Here is an 18,247-nt window from a genome sequence, read left to right on the forward strand (position 1 = left end):
GGGGGGGGGGTGTGTGTGCAAAAATAAACCTGACACTGAATGGATAAACTTGAACAAAATGTCTTTGATTGGAGAAATTGGGGTAACTGCCAGCCTGGACTTTGAGATGTTTATAGTATGTTATGTGTTGATTGAGGAGAGGAGCATTAAAGGTACAATTTTAGCACCCCCAGCCTATGCCAAAGTACACAAGAAAGTGAGGATTGCTGTTTTAACAGGGGACAGATCAATTAAATCTTTTAGGACAAGACGCTTCAAAATGCGTGTTTGTAAGTTAAGACATAACCTAAACATTTCAATCACAAGATATTTTGAAGTTTTATCCACTCAGTGAGTTCTTGGTGTGGAATCAACATTGAAACAGACTCTCCTAGGTCTTCAGCAATTAATTTCTTTGCAACCATGTAGCTTTTGAATTGGTTGACCATTTAAAATTTATTCTCCTCTGCTAAGTGTAGACTGTAAGGAGATGTGGTGATGTAGCTTTGCTTTCAGTGTTAGATCAGACAGCTAAAGTCTGATTTATTCAGACACGTTTTGAATCCTTCTAATATAGTCAAACTGAAAGCTTAACTAGAAATACAATTTTACATTTCTGATTCTCAAACTCCTAAACAAAAGTTCAAGTTTAAAAAGGACTTACTGTTTAAAGACAGAGACAAGACACTAACAAAGGAAAAAACCCTACCAAAACCAAGAGTATTTATCATTGTTTTCTCTAATCTTTACAGATACAAAAACTCCTATGTTTTGCTAGTTTATCAACAGTAAAACCTTGAGCAAAAACCAGATGTGACACATTTTGTTCATAAAGTGACTCTGGAGTTAGTAAATTAAAGCATGTTGGTATGTTATAATTTTGACCAAGGGATATTTTCAGTATGGAAATAATGCATAATTCATTAGATGGAAAAAGCTGGAGTAGCAGTGATGATTTTCATTCAGCAGATATAAAGTTAAAAAAATAGATAAATTAATATTTTACTTTAGGAAAAGTTAAATGATACTGATACCATAGTCTGTCTTTGGGTTATCTTTTGGAATTTAAAGTATTTTTTTTAGAATTGTAATTTTGACTGTGAGTTTTATTCCTTAAAGACCTTAGGATATTTGACCAGTTTTCTAGAGTGAGGCAGAGTATTGTACTGTAGTGATTTTTCTATTTAGAACCTGATTTTTGTGAAGTACAATATTGTGCCATCCAGGTCAGCACAATAAGCACTTCAGTAGATAAGCAGCCCTACTGAGTGCTCATTGGCAGAAATATGAGAATTGCCTTGGCAAAAAAAAACACTTTAACAAAGTGAAACAATAGTGCTAGTGCAAAAATAATGATGAAAAAAATGTTCTGTCAGCAAAAAAACCCAACCAAATCAAGGAGTACAGTAATTATAAAGTCCTTTTTGGTAAGATAAGAGGCAATAGTTTACATAGAATGGACTGGAAAGAGGAAAGCGTGTAAAGAGAGAAGACAAATGAGAATAAAAAGTCTGCTTTGAGATTCCAGAAATAAAAAAGCTGAAGAATGTGGGAAAAGTAGAAAGAATTAAGGATTTACTTTTAAGGTTCTGGAATAAAAATACCAAAGATGCATAAAATCAGATGGTGAGATCAGTTCTTCTTTATTAGATAGCTTCAAGTCTGAAGTAGCTTTATTAAATTCAGTGGAAATAAAATGTACTAGAGAAATTAAATTAAAAATAATTAAATATGAGGCAAAACTTCCTTATGGTGAGGGTGACAGAACATAGGAAGAGGCTGCCCAGGGAGGTTGCGGAGTCCTCTTCTCTGGAGATATTCAAGACCAGCCTGGATGGAGTCCTGAGTTATGTGGTCTAGGCAATCCTGCTTTAGCAGGGAAATTGGACTAGATTATCTCTCGAGGTCCCTTCCAACTCTGACAATTCTGTAATGACTAAATTATTGGTAACAAATGTATTAATATATACATTGGTAATAAATGGTGTAATAATTTAAGAAAGTAACATGAATCCATCACTTTTTACTTAAATGACTGGCAAATTGATACAATACATAAGAATTTGAATTGTGTTTTATGTTTATGATATCTACTTCTAGTGATGCTTTAAAATAAAACCCTGGTACAATTTAACACTCCGCTTTTAGAAAAAGATTTCTTAAGGCAGTATACAATAATGGGAAATTACACAATTCTAAGAAAATATCTGAGCCTAAAAACAAAAATGTGTAGCAGTGAAGAAAAAAATACACCAAATATAATTAAAAGATGAAGTTCAGAGGTAGGAACAGGAATGCTATAGGAGAAGACATTTGTCCAGACCCTCCTCTTCCTTTTTCTTCTCTTCCTTCCCACAGACATATATGGGATTGCGGAAGTATATCTCTTATCTGTGTAGCACAGAGAGCACCATATATTATACCCTGTGCATGGCAACAATGAGAAGTATCTATTAAGATTTTGAATTAGTATTTCTGAACTCCAATTGTAGATGTTCTCATCCTCATGTCTTCCAAACAGATTAAAATTATAAGAACATCAGCATTTGTACTCTGAATTAAGCATCTGCTCATAGATTTATTCAGGAATAGTTGCCGTGTTTCAGTTCAAACATATCTTTATTTCAGGTTTAAATATAGCAGTCTTTAAATGCTGAGTATGATGGTAAGAGAAAATAGTAGAGATACTAAATCTTTTTCCTGTGGAGGGAAAGACAGTGGCTAAGCCAAAGGAATAACACAAGAATAAGAAGGGGATGATGGACAGATAGGCAAGGAATTTTAGTGGAGCTACATTAGTTTTCTTCTTCTGTGGCAACAGCCAGGATTCCTGGGGTTTCATTGCCCCCAGCTGGTCATTCCTTTCCCTTGGTACCCACCTGCATTTTTTTGTCTCCCTTAGTCAGATCACAGAATCATAAATGAAGGATCAGTCCTGGGGATTGTACCCTCTCTGTGTGACAGCTGTCCCTACTGCAGGGCCCTCAGGCTCAGCTGGGCAGGGACTAAATGCCATGTGTCAAATGTCTGGCTTAATTAACCTACTTCAACCTTTGATTGAATAATCTCTTTTTCTTTTTTGGGTGTCTCATTAAAAGGCTGAATAAAATCTCTGTCTTAATTTGTTTCACAATAGTTTTCCCTTTCCTGAGGCATAATTTTTACAGAGAACTTGCACACACACATTTTCTCTTCTTTATTTTTCATCTTTCTGTTGACTTCCTCCTCTCATTTTATGTGCAGTCATCTATTTCCTTTTACTACATCATAAGATATATTAGACTTGTATCTTGACTTCCTAATATTTATTATTATTATTACATTCCAATTGTGTCTCAATTGGGCACTTTTACCCTGTGTTGCCTGACATTGCAGTAAGGATGTTTATTCTATTTCATGATGCTAAGAGCTCTCAATGTCTAGTTTTCAGTGCAATTTGTTAAATTTCCTATTTCTGAAAGCTCCTCATTTTGCTCTGCTGAGCAAAATGTTCTTTATACTTCTTAAAACTGCTGTCTTCTATTGTAAGCTATTTTCTTCTTTAATGCTTTGTCTTTCCTTCCAACTTTTTCATTTTTGCTTCTCTTCTATTTGACACTGAGAGCATTTACTTAGTTATTTTCGTTTTGCTCCTCTACTCCTATAGTTCAATTTATTTATTAATTATCGCTTTTCCATTTTTCAGGTACCCTTTTTATATGATTACAATGATTCAAAATACTAAGCACTTACTTTTTCCTTCACTCAAGTTAATTGATCCTAGGGACAAATTTATGGTCTACAGGCAGCTGTCTCTCCAAAAAGACATTCAATTTTGCTGGAGACAAGAGAATTGTAGGTGGTATGTTCTTGCTCATCTTTAATGATCAGTGGAAATTCACTTAATTAAGGAAATTATGCAAGATGTGATATGCCTGAGGTTTTATTTCGTGTATTGAAAGCTTGCTTGAAATTCAGCAGTATTTCCTCCACCATTCACTGATGCTACCCAGTGATGTAGGAGTGACAATAGCATACATGGCTGCTCACTGTTCCCTGAGAACTGTATAATATTTTACTTCCTCTGGTGATGAGGGTGCCATTCCCTGCAATGTATTGCCACAAAGGGAAGCTATTGCATGAGAGTACCACCTCCCCCTGCATCTCATGTCTCTGAAACACAGACCTAAATTCACACTCTCTTTTGGTATAGCTGGATTATGAAATCACTCCTCATGGGCAGATTTACCACTACTTATGTGTAGTGGGTATTGTTATATGCTGAAGGGACAGTAACTTTCTGAAAATATTTTCTCTGCACAGGCTGTTATCATTCTACTTGTGGGTAAAATGTTTTTTATGTGTTTGGGCCCCAAAAGCAGCATCAATCAACTGTACTAACAAATCACTGAAGATTTCAGATTTTTAGATATTTAAAACAACTCTAAGTTTTAAAAATGTCTTACAGGTCTGAATTACTGATCTGGTTTTGGATTTTGCAATTGATGTAGTGATGGAGGTGGTAAAAAGGTGCTCTTTGAAGAGAGAGAATTATTTTCTGAAAAAGATTGCCACAAGGAAAAATGCTTACAGTGATGTAGTGTGTCAGGAGTTTTTTTTTTAAGAAATCAGTTGCTCAGTGTCAAACTCCTTCAGTTAAACAAGCTACTTTTATCTCTTAACTTTGGAGTTTCTCGTTTGCCACTACCAGCTTTGCTTTCCTACATTGCTTACTGTCAAATATAAGTCAAATGTAAGCATGCTGATGCTCAATGTCCTCCTTTTGTTTCCCAGTTCTCATTCTTCCCATGTTTCTCTAAAAGGAGGAGGAAGCCCTTTGTTTAGGCTACATGTTCTAAGAGTGAAGAGTGTTTATAGAGTATTCATCTGTTTTTCCTGTCCAAGATACATCAAGTGACATCACTGCATACTTTTCTATGGTTTGGACAATGCAAAACCAGCACTGAAAATGAAGACAGCAAACAGAGCATGTTTTTATAATTAACTACAGAGCAAAGCTTGTGAGTCACCATAAAAAAAAAAAAAGCAAATCAACAAAAAAACCCAGGTCATGGTAGTTCTGAACTTAAGAGGATGGCCTTCCTAAGCTGTTTTTCATATTTAGTGTGCAGGGAATGCCTGCATTCTTCATTCTTTCTAGTACCAGGTTTAAAACAGTTAAAATAGTTATTTCTGAACATCTGAACTGCTGTTGTTGAGATTTAACAAGTGTTCAAACATGAACAAATTCGAACTGGCAGGTAAAAAACCTAATGTTTTGTCAATGTTATAGAAGGGTTAATAGGAAGACATATTTAACTCAGTAATCACAGCACCTGGACTCAGGCACAGGTAAAATCATTAAATGACTTGTTCAGTATGCAATCAGAAAAGAATTAATAATGATGAAGCAAACCTTGTTTGTGTGTTTAATGTTGAATTAACTAGGGTGATAATTTTGTTACAATGTGCATAGGCTAATGTGAAATGTGTCTTACTGCTGGATGACATTCTAACTTACAATGCTTATAAAATTAGATAGAGTAGGTAATGAGAAGGAAGAAAAATAATCCTGTGGACATGCAGGTTCCTGATTTATCCTTTCTAAGACCTTTCTAAGAGTCTCTCTTATCTTGTACTTGGCACTTCCTATGCTGCCCACAGATCTTCAAAAATATTCACTACAGTTTATGGATTAATTTGATTAGTTCCTTTAATATTCTATGGGAACTTTTATCAGGCTTCATTGATTTAACTGTATTTTATTTATCTACCTTTCTTTTCCAAATATGACCTCACCTCCTTATCTCATAGTTAAAAATATTGTGTCATAGTGACTGCTCAAGTTAAATTTTCTGGTGAAGACTTAAATAAACCATTGACTACTTGAACCTTCTCTGTGTTATGTGCTGGTTTTTGAACACTTCTTGGTTAGTGTTAGCTTGCATTCATATTTTCATTTGGCTTGGTGGACCTCATAATGTACTTACTAAATGTTTTTTACTGAGAATTTGACACTGGATTTTGGTGCTAGATATAAGGTGCTCTTAGGCCAAAGTATTCCTGATAAGTAAAGAGAAACATTATATTGTCCCCCATTACTTCAATGATTCCACAACTGGCATGGTAATTTTCAAACCAGTTGGGTTACAATTATGTTTTAGAAAACAATTTAAAATGCGGTCTCTAAATCACAGCATGATGAACTTGTTTAGAAGACAGTTAACTTTCACAGAACAGAATTCCTATATGATTTAGCATTTTAAAGATCTGGCATTCTCATTTTCAAGTGGAAATGACTTGGCAGCCTGTGTAGGTTAAAGCACAAAAACGTAATAGTCTTCTTTTTGGTCTGACTCTACAAGACTGTGTGAATCTTCTGCAAGTGTCATTTTCAAAAGTTCTGTCTCAAAGATAATGCTTGTCATCACTGTTTGGAGAGCAGGGAATGGAGTTAACTTTCAATGTTTTTCTCAAGTAGAGTTATTTTGAAATTTGGCTACCCTTTCTGACATGTGAACTGTACTATTTAATGGGATTCTTCTGAACTTACCAGTAATTTCTACAAAAGACAATTAGAATGTTTCCAAGATCAGACAAATTAGAAGAAATAAATCATAAGGTGAACAGGCCATGCTTTTACATCTAGCCTATAAATGATGCTGCAAATTTTCGTGACCTGGCTTAATGAAGGGGTTAAACAAAAAGCTATACACTGTTTGCTGTCTTTAGGCATTTGTTCTGTATCCATGGACTTATTTTAATGTAAATAGGCATCTCAACAGCTGTGTCCCCTTAAGCACATTTTATTTAGCAGCTGGGTTATACACGTCACTTGGCAGCCATGGATTTTTCAATTTTTCCCTGTGCCAAGGGGGCAGCTGGAATAATTTGAGTGCTCATTAATTTGGGAGAAATATGAGCTGTGTAAGTCAGACATGAGTCTTCTGTATGGTGTTGTACAAGGATAAGCGGATCAGGGTAGAAGCAATTTGCCCTGTCCCAAGGGGGCCTTCGTTTTTTAATAAACTAGTTATGAAAATTCTATTTCTTTGCAGTTTAAAGAGTCTAATTAGAGCCTGTAATTTTTCTCATATAACTGTAGTGGATGAAGGCTAACATTAGGCCTCCAGAGTCTTTTCACATTCATTTACAGACTTAAATCAGGTAATAGTTTGTAGCTAATTAGAATGGTGTATTAAATATTTAGTTTGACTTGAGTTAACTGTGAGAACACATGGACGCTGTAGGGCTACAAAAATGATAAGTAGAGCTAAATTTAATTTTTAATCAAAGATAAACCTAAAGGCTGTATTGTAATTTCAATACTGACTGGTATACTGTGACAGTCTGAGCAACTGTTGCCTTCAGTTGGTTGAAATGTCAAGATAAAGAAATATGATATCTTTTTAATGTCTTTGCCATAACACTTTGGTTCAAGCATTTAATGGAATTTATACACAATATCTGAATGATTAAATATTTTTCAGCATAAAAACCAGTTTTTATGTAAAATTTCATTTATTTGTCTCTCCACAAACTCAGCATTTGCAGAAAGATTTTCTTAAAGAGATGGTAGTGCTTCTATTCACAGGAAGTCCAACAGTAACGAAACATTCTTACCGGAGTTTGCCAAACACTGGGCCTGCTGTTCTATCAGAGCAGTATCTGTATTTGCAGCTTTTGCTTTGGCTGATTTTTGGTTTCAATGAACTAGTAAGAAAATCTTAAATACCATGTGCAAGTTTTATTCCTATAGTAAATTAACCCTTCATTTTTATTCTGCTTTTAATTTGCAAAATTCTTTGCATTCTGTAAGTAGACATCACTGCAACTCCTTGTAATGAAGAAAAGCTTGCTCAAGTCTGTATGAAAAAAAGACAGGTGGACAATATCCTGAGTAATGAAATACAGAAGCTCACTTCAACACAATTATGTAAAGCTTCCTTGAAACAGATCATATTTTATTCAACTGAACATTTTTAGTAATACTTCAGTCAGAGCAGCAGTGGCTGTGGTTCAGATTTTTCTGGCTTTATTTTACTGTTGTTTTTTTTTTTTTTTTCATTGTGCCAAATCTATTCTATGAAACCATGTTGTTGATTAAATATGTAGCATCCAACTAATGCTACTACCTTGTACTATATAAAGTGGCATTTCTCAGATGGAGCTGGGTTGACTTGCCGGAAAGCCCAGAAAGACCTTGTGTCTGATATATTTTTCAGTTATACTTCTAGTTTCATGTCCCTTGTAAAAGAATTTAGTGCTCAGACAACAATTAATTAATCTTTTATTTTAGCTGATGAAATTTTTTAAGCCTTGTTCCAAATTCTTAGAACTGACTCTTATTTCCAATGAGAATTATACACACAAATTTGTTTGACTTAGGAGTACCTTGGTACTAATGTCAGTTTGCTCATATGTTAATGCATTGTAGTGCAGACTGGAGTCTCAACTGCTCCTCTTCCTAACCTTTCCCACAGTTTCAGTGAGCTGATTTCTTATCTCCTAAACTGAGTACAGATCCTCTTTGTCTTGCCTGAAGGCTCACTTGTATCATCAGCAATTGGTCTTGATAGCAATGAAGTCCCTTGTTAATTTCTGGACAAGGCTGTGGATCTAAAACTGGAGTAGTAACAGTGGTGATATACTTCAAAGTTCAAAAGGAACAATGCTGATCAAGGGAAGAGGTGAACTAATAATTGAGACAAAATAAGAAATATACTGTCTATTTGACAGGAAAAACAGACAAACAAACAAACAAAAATGTTGGTAACCTCAAAATAGTAAAACTTTTCTGGCTATGAAACCATGTTGTTGATTAAATATGTAGCATCCAACTAATGCTACTACCTTGTACTATATAAAGTGGCATTTCTCAGATGGAGCTGGGTTGACTTGCCGGAAAGCCCAGAAAGACCTTGTGTCTGATATATTTTTCAGTTATACTTCTAGTTTCATGTCCCTTGTAAAAGAATTTAGTGCTCAGACAACAATTAATTAATCTTTTATTTTAGCTGATGAAATTTTTTAAGCCTTGTTCCAAATTCTTAGAACTGACTCTTATTTCCAATGAGAATTATACACACAAATTTGTTTGACTTAGGAGTACCTTGGTACTAATGTCAGTTTGCTCATATGTTAATGCATTGTAGTGCAGACTGGAGTCTCAACTGCTCCTCTTCCTAACCTTTCCCACAGTTTCAGTGAGCTGATTTCTTATCTCCTAAACTGAGTACAGATCCTCTTTGTCTTGCCTGAAGGCTCACTTGTATCATCAGCAATTGGTCTTGATAGCAATGAAGTCCCTTGTTAATTTCTGGACAAGGCTGTGGATCTAAAACTGGAGTAGTAACAGTGGTGATATACTTCAAAGTTCAAAAGGAACAATGCTGATCAAGGGAAGAGGTGAACTAATAATTGAGACAAAATAAGAAATATACTGTCTATTTGACAGGAAAAACAGACAAACAAACAAACAAAAATGTTGGTAACCTCAAAATAGTAAAACTTTTCTGGCTACAAGCTTGTTCAGGCCTCAGATTCTTGGCTCATGATCTACATCATTAATCTCAAGTTTCCTTTCCAGCATTTTTTGGATGCTAGAGACTCCATTACAGACTGGTAGAAAATCAGTGATAAAACTTCTAAATATCACCTTATTTTGTTACACTGCTTTTCCAGTTGCCAATTTTTATAAAATGGTTTATGACTGCAATAATCTCCTCAAAATCAGCTGCTATGGGAGATAATAGCCAGTTGTCAGAGCATTAACCACCCTTGACTTCACTTTGGGCCATTACGTAACAAAAGAATGAACTGGTGGTAAGGTTGCCAGGTGTATTAAATTATATGATGAATTATAGATATTCTGTAGTGGGGATTAGTGTCCAAAAAAGACTAGTGGAGATTGCCAAACACATTATCTGATAGGACTGCAGGCTGGACAAAATCCCAAGGGTGAAAGGCCAGTGTTTTATCCATTATGTCATCCTCTAATCTGTGTCTGCACCATGCACAGTGAAGTGTACTGCAAATGAGTTACCATTGTTCTATGTTACATCCTGGAACTATGTAATCACAGAAGTGGAGACATTGGCAGTATTTGGTTACTTAGAATTTAGTTTGATTTTGATCTTTTCTCATGGATACTTGCAAAAAAATAAATAAATTAGTTGATATGCAAGAAAGTTAAGTAGTGTAGTAGCAGAAATTGTATGAGCCTGCTTTTTCCACAGAAGCTTCAGTAAGATCCAAGAAAGCTGGTTATGTCATGGTATCTGCTCTAATCCCTTCCCCTCCTCTCCATTCAAATTATTTTGTTTAGGCTGCTGTTTTGCATTTAAGTAAGAAAATGTCTGTTCTACTTTTCAGCACATCCAGCAGCATTTTGAAGAATGGCAATAATGGTTGAATTATCCTTAAGTAGTTCATCTAGGCTTGGCTGTTAATGGTTTTTAATGACTGATCTGGAATCTTGCAAATCAGGCTGGAAACAAAAATTTCTTTAGCTAGTCAGATGAGAGCACAGAACTAGTTCCTGGCTCCAATAAATAGTATCATATTTTACTTTGAAATAGTAACATTGTTACGATAGAAAACTGCTGTCAGGTAATTTTTAAAAATTATAAAAATGTGACTTAAAAGTTTCCTTCTACAGCCCATATAGATGAACTCATTTTACCGTGGCTGACTTTTACCAGTGGAAGGATATAAAAAGTAGAATAAATAACATGTTCTAAAACTCAGTAAAATATTTCTAAAATGTGTGTAGTATATACACAATGCTTGGAGGTGCTCTGTAAAGATTTTATTTGCACCCTATAGATATATGGAGTGGGAAGAAGGTTATAGCTGTCCTGAAAGTAAAAGTTACAGTGAAGGTAACAAGTAGATTTTTTGGTAATGTAATATTTTGCTTTTGTTTTTCAAGTAATCATCCCTTTTTGAAAAGGAGTCTCTGGGATATCATTTGCTAGACTTATCATTTGCTAGACTTATCATTTGCTAGTCTTAGCCCAAAAGTCAGATGTGCACAAAATATGTGTCAATTTTCTTTGCTGAATTAACTGTTAAACTGCGAAGAATTTAGTACATTCAAGATATATGCTGTTGTATTACACTTGGTATCTTGTTGGTTGCTTATTTAACATCATTAATACATGCTGCACACTAAGCAGGAAAGATAAGCTATAAAATACTAGATGCTTCTTAGACCTATTTTGTGTTTTGCTGTTGAACACCAGTTCTTAAATAGTTATTTAATACAACCTATTTGCTCTGTCAAATCTTCACGTATATTTTTTTAGTGATAAGCTTTTGCTGTGCCTTTTGAAGCTCATGTGCCTGTGAGGGAACTCATCTTGCTCTGTTCTTTGTGGCAAATATTTCAGCATGTATAAAGCATCTAGAACTTGTGTCCCATGTAAAAGGCCTGAGATGTTTTGTTCCTTTCAGAAGAAATGTCAACCATCAAACTCCTTTAGGAAAGCAAGAGCCTTGTGCTAATACAGTGTTGAACACTTTTCTCATCACCTGCTTTATTCTTGCACAATATAAAATAGCATAATCTCATCTTCTTTGGCTAATAATATTCCTAATTATTGGGAGAAGATTTACAGTGGGAAATTATTCTTCATAAATCTTGAGTTGCCTTATAATTCTATGTAAATCAAAAAATGTCAACACATTTTCAGTGCTGGAAGAAACAGCTTCAGTTGCTGTCTCATGCAAAACATGTAGCTTGTTTAAATTTTTCACAAGAGACCATCAGCAGCCCTAGACCTACAAGATGGATCTAGAAATGCTCCTCTCAGGCAAATGTGACATAGTAATGCTGTCCCCTGACCACAAGGGATTAACTGCAGCATCAATTTCTGTTTTTTCCTGCAAGCATTTCCAAGGTCTATAATAAGAGCTATTTGGGATACAGATGTTTGGGAAAGCAGGGCTCAGAAGCTTGATGATCCCCAGGCAGATTATGCGTTTTCCTTTGTTGCTGTTTTTGCTTGTTTTCCAGTTACATAGACCTATTAATTATTTGGGGTTTGTTTCCATTATCTGTCCCCTCAGTATTTAGAGTACAATGCACAGTGTGTTAGATATCACTAGGATAGAAATCACTGTTGTAAAATTGCCTGGGTATATTGTGCAATTGCAGGAAGGAGAAAACATGAGGAAATGTATAAATGCAAACTTTTCCACAAGAGGTATTGTAATTACTACAGGAGAAAAATTAATAATTATGAACCTTTTACAGAGTAACTTAATGTTAAAGGATTCAATTTCATGAGGTAATGGCTTCAAATTCATGGCTTCCTTGCACTGAGTGCAGTGTAAGTTGAGTCTTTCAGCACCTTCTAGGGTAAAGGTCCTTAATGGGGTAGAAGAAATTATAGTATCTTGTATTGTATCACAAGGCTTTGTAGCCTTCATCAGTAGAATTTTGTGTGCTTATTTAAAGCATTGTCTTCACAGAAATTCCTGCTAACTCATTAGTGCAAATAGATCCTTAACTCATATTTTCACCACTTCATAATAATAATTAAAAAAACACTCTAAAATTAAAAAAGCTATGAAGACCTTCAGAGATAAGGTGAAGTTTCTAGGGTGACCTTGTATTTCTACTGCTCTTTCCCACACCTGTTCATTGCTTTGTATGTTAGGCCCTTTACAACGACCAGATACACTGCAGTGCACTTGGAATTAGTGTGTTATTTGCAGATTGCTCCATGTGCCTGTCGGTTAAAGTTAGAAGCTAAAACACACCTCAAAAATTGATACATGTTACGAATCCCTTTTCAGATTTGGAAAGGTTACTTGTGCAAACTGTGGCTTGTTCCTGTTTTTTTGAGTTTGAGTCTGGGTGTTCTTGATGAATGGATCCAGTATGAGTCTCAAAAACCCTTATGGCTGCATTCAGACTGTTCCTATCAGGAAAGTTTAGTGGTATAATGCTATCTCCTTAACATGGGGACCAACTGAAGCATTGACTTCCCTTTTTCTGCTTGTTGCTTTCTGAGCCAGAGCTGTACGAAGGGATGCTGGAGAGAGAGGATTAGGTGGATGAGATTATGTAAAGAGGAGTGAAAACCAACGTTGAATTGGCAATAGGCACAGTGTGATGTTGGGAGGGAAGCAGTGGAAGTGTAAATAAAACCTCAAGTTTTTTCTAAATTTGGAAGTAAATTTAGGTTACTCTACTTTTGAAGACTGAACAGAAAAAAGACACCAGCAAATTATAAAGCAGCAGGACCCCAAGGAAGAGAAGCCAGTTAGTGAGGCTTAAAGGAGAGCTTATCTTGGGTAACTAATTTTAAGTATTATTTCCAATGTAATAAAGGGCAAGAAGAAATAGAGGATGAAAAATTCATAATCAACAGAAAGAGAAGCTGGTTTGAAGAGACAAGTATGATGATACTCAAGTGGGGAATCAAGCATCTTGAACAGGGTGGTCACATGCTGTCTAGATGATAAGGCTCCTTTTAAGAGTGTCTTTGGCTGTATTGGGTGAGATGCTGTTAATTACTGTATTGCTGAATCTTTATTTCCAGCTGGCCTGTGATTGTATATCACTATTCCAGCAGAGGAATGTTTAATTGATGTTTATTATCTTAAATTAAGTACAAAGCATTTCCTAACTATCTTAAGTATGTTCAGTAGATGCTCCTATGTGCCTGTACCTCAGGTTTTCTACTATGACGCTATGCAAGTGTCCTTTTGTTATACAGTTTGGTCAATACTACAGCAGGAATTGCCTGAAGAATTCTCTGGGATGGCCAGATTCTCCAACCAAGTAGCTAATTAACACTTTGAAGTATACAAATAATGCCTAGCAGGTAGTCTAGTCGTAGTGTGAGTTGCCTGGGAAAACCTCCAGGACTGTCCCAGATTTCCTCCTTGAAAGTCCCTAAGACAATTAAGCCAATTTTTTTGTGGTGAGGCTATCTAGGACTTCAAGCAATTACTTTTGATGCATTGCTCCCAATCAGTCAATTTGGTCATGTATGCAGAGACTAGCTTGGGCACTCCTGGGCCACCATGATTTATAACTACAGGAATCTGAATTTCATCCCTACATATCCCACTTATAACTTAAATTCCATTGCTCTTGCCACAAAACTATTTTTATTTCTTGCTGAACCAGAAAGGAAAGACTATTCTGCTGAAGGTATCCCTGAAATAGTTTGCAGCTGCAAACAGAGAGAGGTCTGCATTGTCAGTTGCAAACAGAAGTCCCATTTCCCCTCCCACACTGTATTTTAAGGTTCTGGAAATAGTATTTTACCAGCTGTTTGCCATTAATACATGACTTCACAGTTCCAGTGTGTAGAATCTTGCCGATTGAATTGTCTTGCCTAACATAGATAGAAGAAGGTCCCTATTCTTTTCACTACGCTGCTAGTTAAATGAAGTTTCAGAGATGAGGACAGTTCAGGGACTGAGAATTAGTCCATGCATAATGGATGAAACTGTTAAGTGGATATTTCAGATCAAGTGGTTAGTGCTGGAATATCTGTCATTTAAACTATCATTCTTAGGTTTCCACACTAATGGTTGAGTGTATGTGTCTCTGAGATTTTATATAAATTGTCTGTCCAGAGTTTAAAGATTCACACTTCAGAATATTTCTTAGCTTTAAAACAAGAAACTTATAAGCAGTACTCTCTTATTTTTCAAAATTTGAGAGAATGCAAGAAAGAAGAGAGAGCAAACCACCTGTGTAAACCAAACCATGATCCCTGCCTAGGTAAGGCAACAAGAGTGTAAAACAAAGAGATTGGAAAACCAGAGAGAAAAAGCAAGTTAAAAATAATCATAATATATGCAGTTAAATATCTACTGGTGATGTAAGTATTTTATTCAGTGTAAGATTTGTGTTTAGTTTTGTCTGAACTAAGGTTCAATGTCTTAATATTGTTTAATTCTGCTGTGTACATGGGATTATTTTCCAGCTTGTGACAATGGTTGATGAGTAGTGCTGCTTCTTACTAGCTCACTATGGACTAGAGTTTTGGAACAGAATCCACAATCTTGCACCTAGAAGCTGGTTGTCATCAAATGCACAGTTGAAATTGGTCTGCTGCTTAATATGATTCTACAGTTCAGAATAATTTGACCTTCTGTAGCAATCTTTTAGTAAGAATAGTAATTGAATGGAGTGCTCTTGCCCAGAGGAGAGCCTTCTGGGTCAGGAATGAGACATAATAACAAGTTTATATATGGGAGGTTTCTACAGCTGCTGTTTTAAAGATAATTAAAATACATCAATCTCAAATGGTATTCTTTGTCATTCAACACCCGCTTTAGAAAGCTGTAGAAAAATATGAGGTGAGAAATTTACAAACTCTACAAAAGATCCTAGTTTTACTGTCCTTTTGGGTTCTGTAGCTGTGGAGCTCTCACTCAGTTTTCTGTCAACATTGGCTTACAAAAAAAAATATTCTATGGCACATCTGTTGGAGCTACATATTGAGTGGAAGTAGCAAGTATAGTTTCAAAGAATGTTTTTCATCTTGGAGTACGATTTGCTTTGCATTCAGTGGATCTGACAACATCTACAGTTTCAGTCTTTGTAGATAGGATATAACAATTCAGAACTAATCTAATGCTTCTGCCTGAGAACATTTCCTTTCTCCATAGTTAACAGTTCATGTGAAGGCATAATATGGTTGATATACCTTACAGGTCAGGCATTCAAAATATTCATGTATCTCTCTCAAATAACTTACAAAGCTTTCAAAATTATCTGGAACTGAAAAGTTCTCTTTCTGTCATGTTTTTTTTTGCCAAAGAGGTACTTACAACATCTGATGCAGATTCCTTCTCAGATGAAAATGGTCTCTTGATTCAGTCACAACACTTGGATATTGAAAGATGTTTTTCTCATTTGGCTTATACCCAGTTAAGCAGAGCATATGTGGACTATGTAAATATTGTTACAGAATCTTCTGGGACTGGCCAATAATAACTTTGAATTTATTCAGTCTACCTTGACTAAAATGTTCTCTTCATATGAATTCAAAGGAATTGTTAGTGTTCTAACAGTGTGTTGTACGATAAAATACCAATATAGGTGTATCAGTGTGTGTGTGTGTATATATAGAGAGAGATCATATACTTACTAAAGCTCATAGTTTGTATTGTGTTATTTTCTTTGAGGTATTCACAGAGTGAGACACACTTTATACTTTCTCATATACTTTAAATTATAGAAATTTCAATCATATGCATTAGTGTTACATGGGGGGGGGTTCAGTGAACTGATCACATGAAACTTTTAGGAGTAGAGCTATAATCAGAATTGTTTGCCATCAAAGATGATTTTGGGGACTTCTCTCAGTATTCTGAATAGAGTATTAAACAATATTCATAATACCTATGAATGTATCTTTAAGATACCTTTAAGAAGAATTTTAATGTATCAGTGGCATTATTTTAAATTATCTTCCTATGACCTTATATGGTTATTTTCTTATGAAGTTACTATGACTAATATGTTATTTTATTAAGTAATGAGCACTTGATAGATCATTCATCTTCAGTGTTAGCTCTATACTTTACAGATTTTATTTTTATTATATCAAGTAATGCCAAGCAATTAGCATTTTATTACACCTAACATATTTTCTAGCAAAACTGCAGATACCAGGTAAACTCTAGGTATAAAATGTACTGAGAGAAATATCATTAAAATCATTGCTTGCTGCAGTATCACAGAGGCAGCCTGTTCCTCATGATAATCTGTGATACCAATCTGTTGTGATTTTATTTTTTGTAGGTTTAATGACATTAGTTTGCTGCCTATGCCTATTATCATGAGCTTACTGCTGATTCTTTTAGATAAGGTTGGTCTCTTTTATTAGGAACACCTAATAGTCTAGTTTGATTATTTATAGATTAAAGCAGACCATTAAACAGAAATGTCTCAGATATATTCAGTGCCATTATAGACTATATTTAAGCATAATTTTCAGGAAGATAAACTGTCACAGAGATTTATGCTGTATTTTGAGGGTATAAACTGCACTGTGCCCTTTCATGTGTGTTTAGAGAATAAAGATTTTCTTTAATGTCCTTCACAGCCATCAACAAAGCATAAAGTACCATTCTTGTGCTTAATCTTATGTACTTTAGAGTCTTAGAATAGGGTTATGCATACTGTTTGGTTCAAACTAGTTAACAATACTACACAACCAGTGTGTATACCTTTAAAATTATATAAATGATGATTGAGTTCTATGTACATTTTATGCTTGAAAGACTGGAAAAAGTTCTGTGAGTGAAGTCTGATCTCTAGGCATGTTAATAATGCAAAACACCATGTACGCCTAGAAACAGGATCCAGCCAATAAGAAAATGGGCAGTAAAGGAACATAGTATCACATCTGACAGTAAGGAGGGAAACTTTCACAGATATTTTGCAACTTCTGGGGAAAAAAACAAACACCCTATGGCAACTTAATATAAAGTTGGTATGTTCTACAAATAATTTATTTTGTCTTGGTGTGAGTAGGAAAAAAGAACTAATTGAAAAAACATAATAAATCTAATTATTTCATTGTTTCTTTAATTGCAAATGAATTAATTAGAGGTCTGCATAAACTTTCACATCATGACATTTCTTTCTGTATAATTAACCTTCTGTATAATTAAAGCCTGAATGTGAGATCCAATTAGCTATTGAAAAAAATGCTCTGGAGCATGTTTTGTTGTGTACAGCTTTTTAATGATGATAACAGTTTCTCTAAAGAAGCTGGGATAATGATAATTCTATTAAGTATACTGATAAAGAGATAGAAGGATTCGATGTGGGGTTCAGTTACAATTTTTAGTGTTACATATGAAGTTCATTATTTTCTTCCTTCACATAGATAATGACAGCCCCATGTTTGCAGCAACAAATGGTTGATTTCCAGTCCTAAATTAATGTATTTGTTTTATCTTTAAAATTCACAAAATGTCAAACAAGTTATTTCATTAGAAAATAAGTTCATTTTCTACTTTGTTGTGTAAAATATTGTTAATTTCATAGAAGTATTTAGATGGGAAGGGACCTCTGAAGATCAACTTGTTTAACGTGCTGCTCAGAGCAGGTGAAGTTAGACCATGCTGCTCACGAACGTCAGATTTGAACATCTCCCAGGATGTGGATTCCACAGCATCTCTGAGCAAAACTTTCTAATATTTTATCACTCTCATGATAAAAATGTTTGTATTTTTATCAAATCAGAATTGTTGACGACCTTCCTCAGCCCACCTTCAAGAAGAGTCTGTCTTGTCCAGTCTA

At 35.0% G+C, this 18,247-nt stretch overlaps 1 protein-coding gene across 1 annotated transcript in view; it reads left to right on the forward strand.

Moving 5' to 3' along the window:
• Positions 1-18,247, forward strand: part of CACNA2D3 (calcium channel, voltage-dependent, alpha 2/delta subunit 3) — a 366,879-nt gene that overhangs the window by 213,142 nt on the left and 135,490 nt on the right. The gene's annotated exons all lie outside the window — the stretch shown is intronic.

This window comes from Chaetura pelagica, unplaced genomic scaffold, assembly GCF_000747805.2.
Source record: "Chaetura pelagica isolate M959 unplaced genomic scaffold, ChaPel_1.0 scaffold630, whole genome shotgun sequence".
NCBI lineage: Eukaryota > Metazoa > Chordata > Aves > Apodiformes > Apodidae > Chaetura > Chaetura pelagica.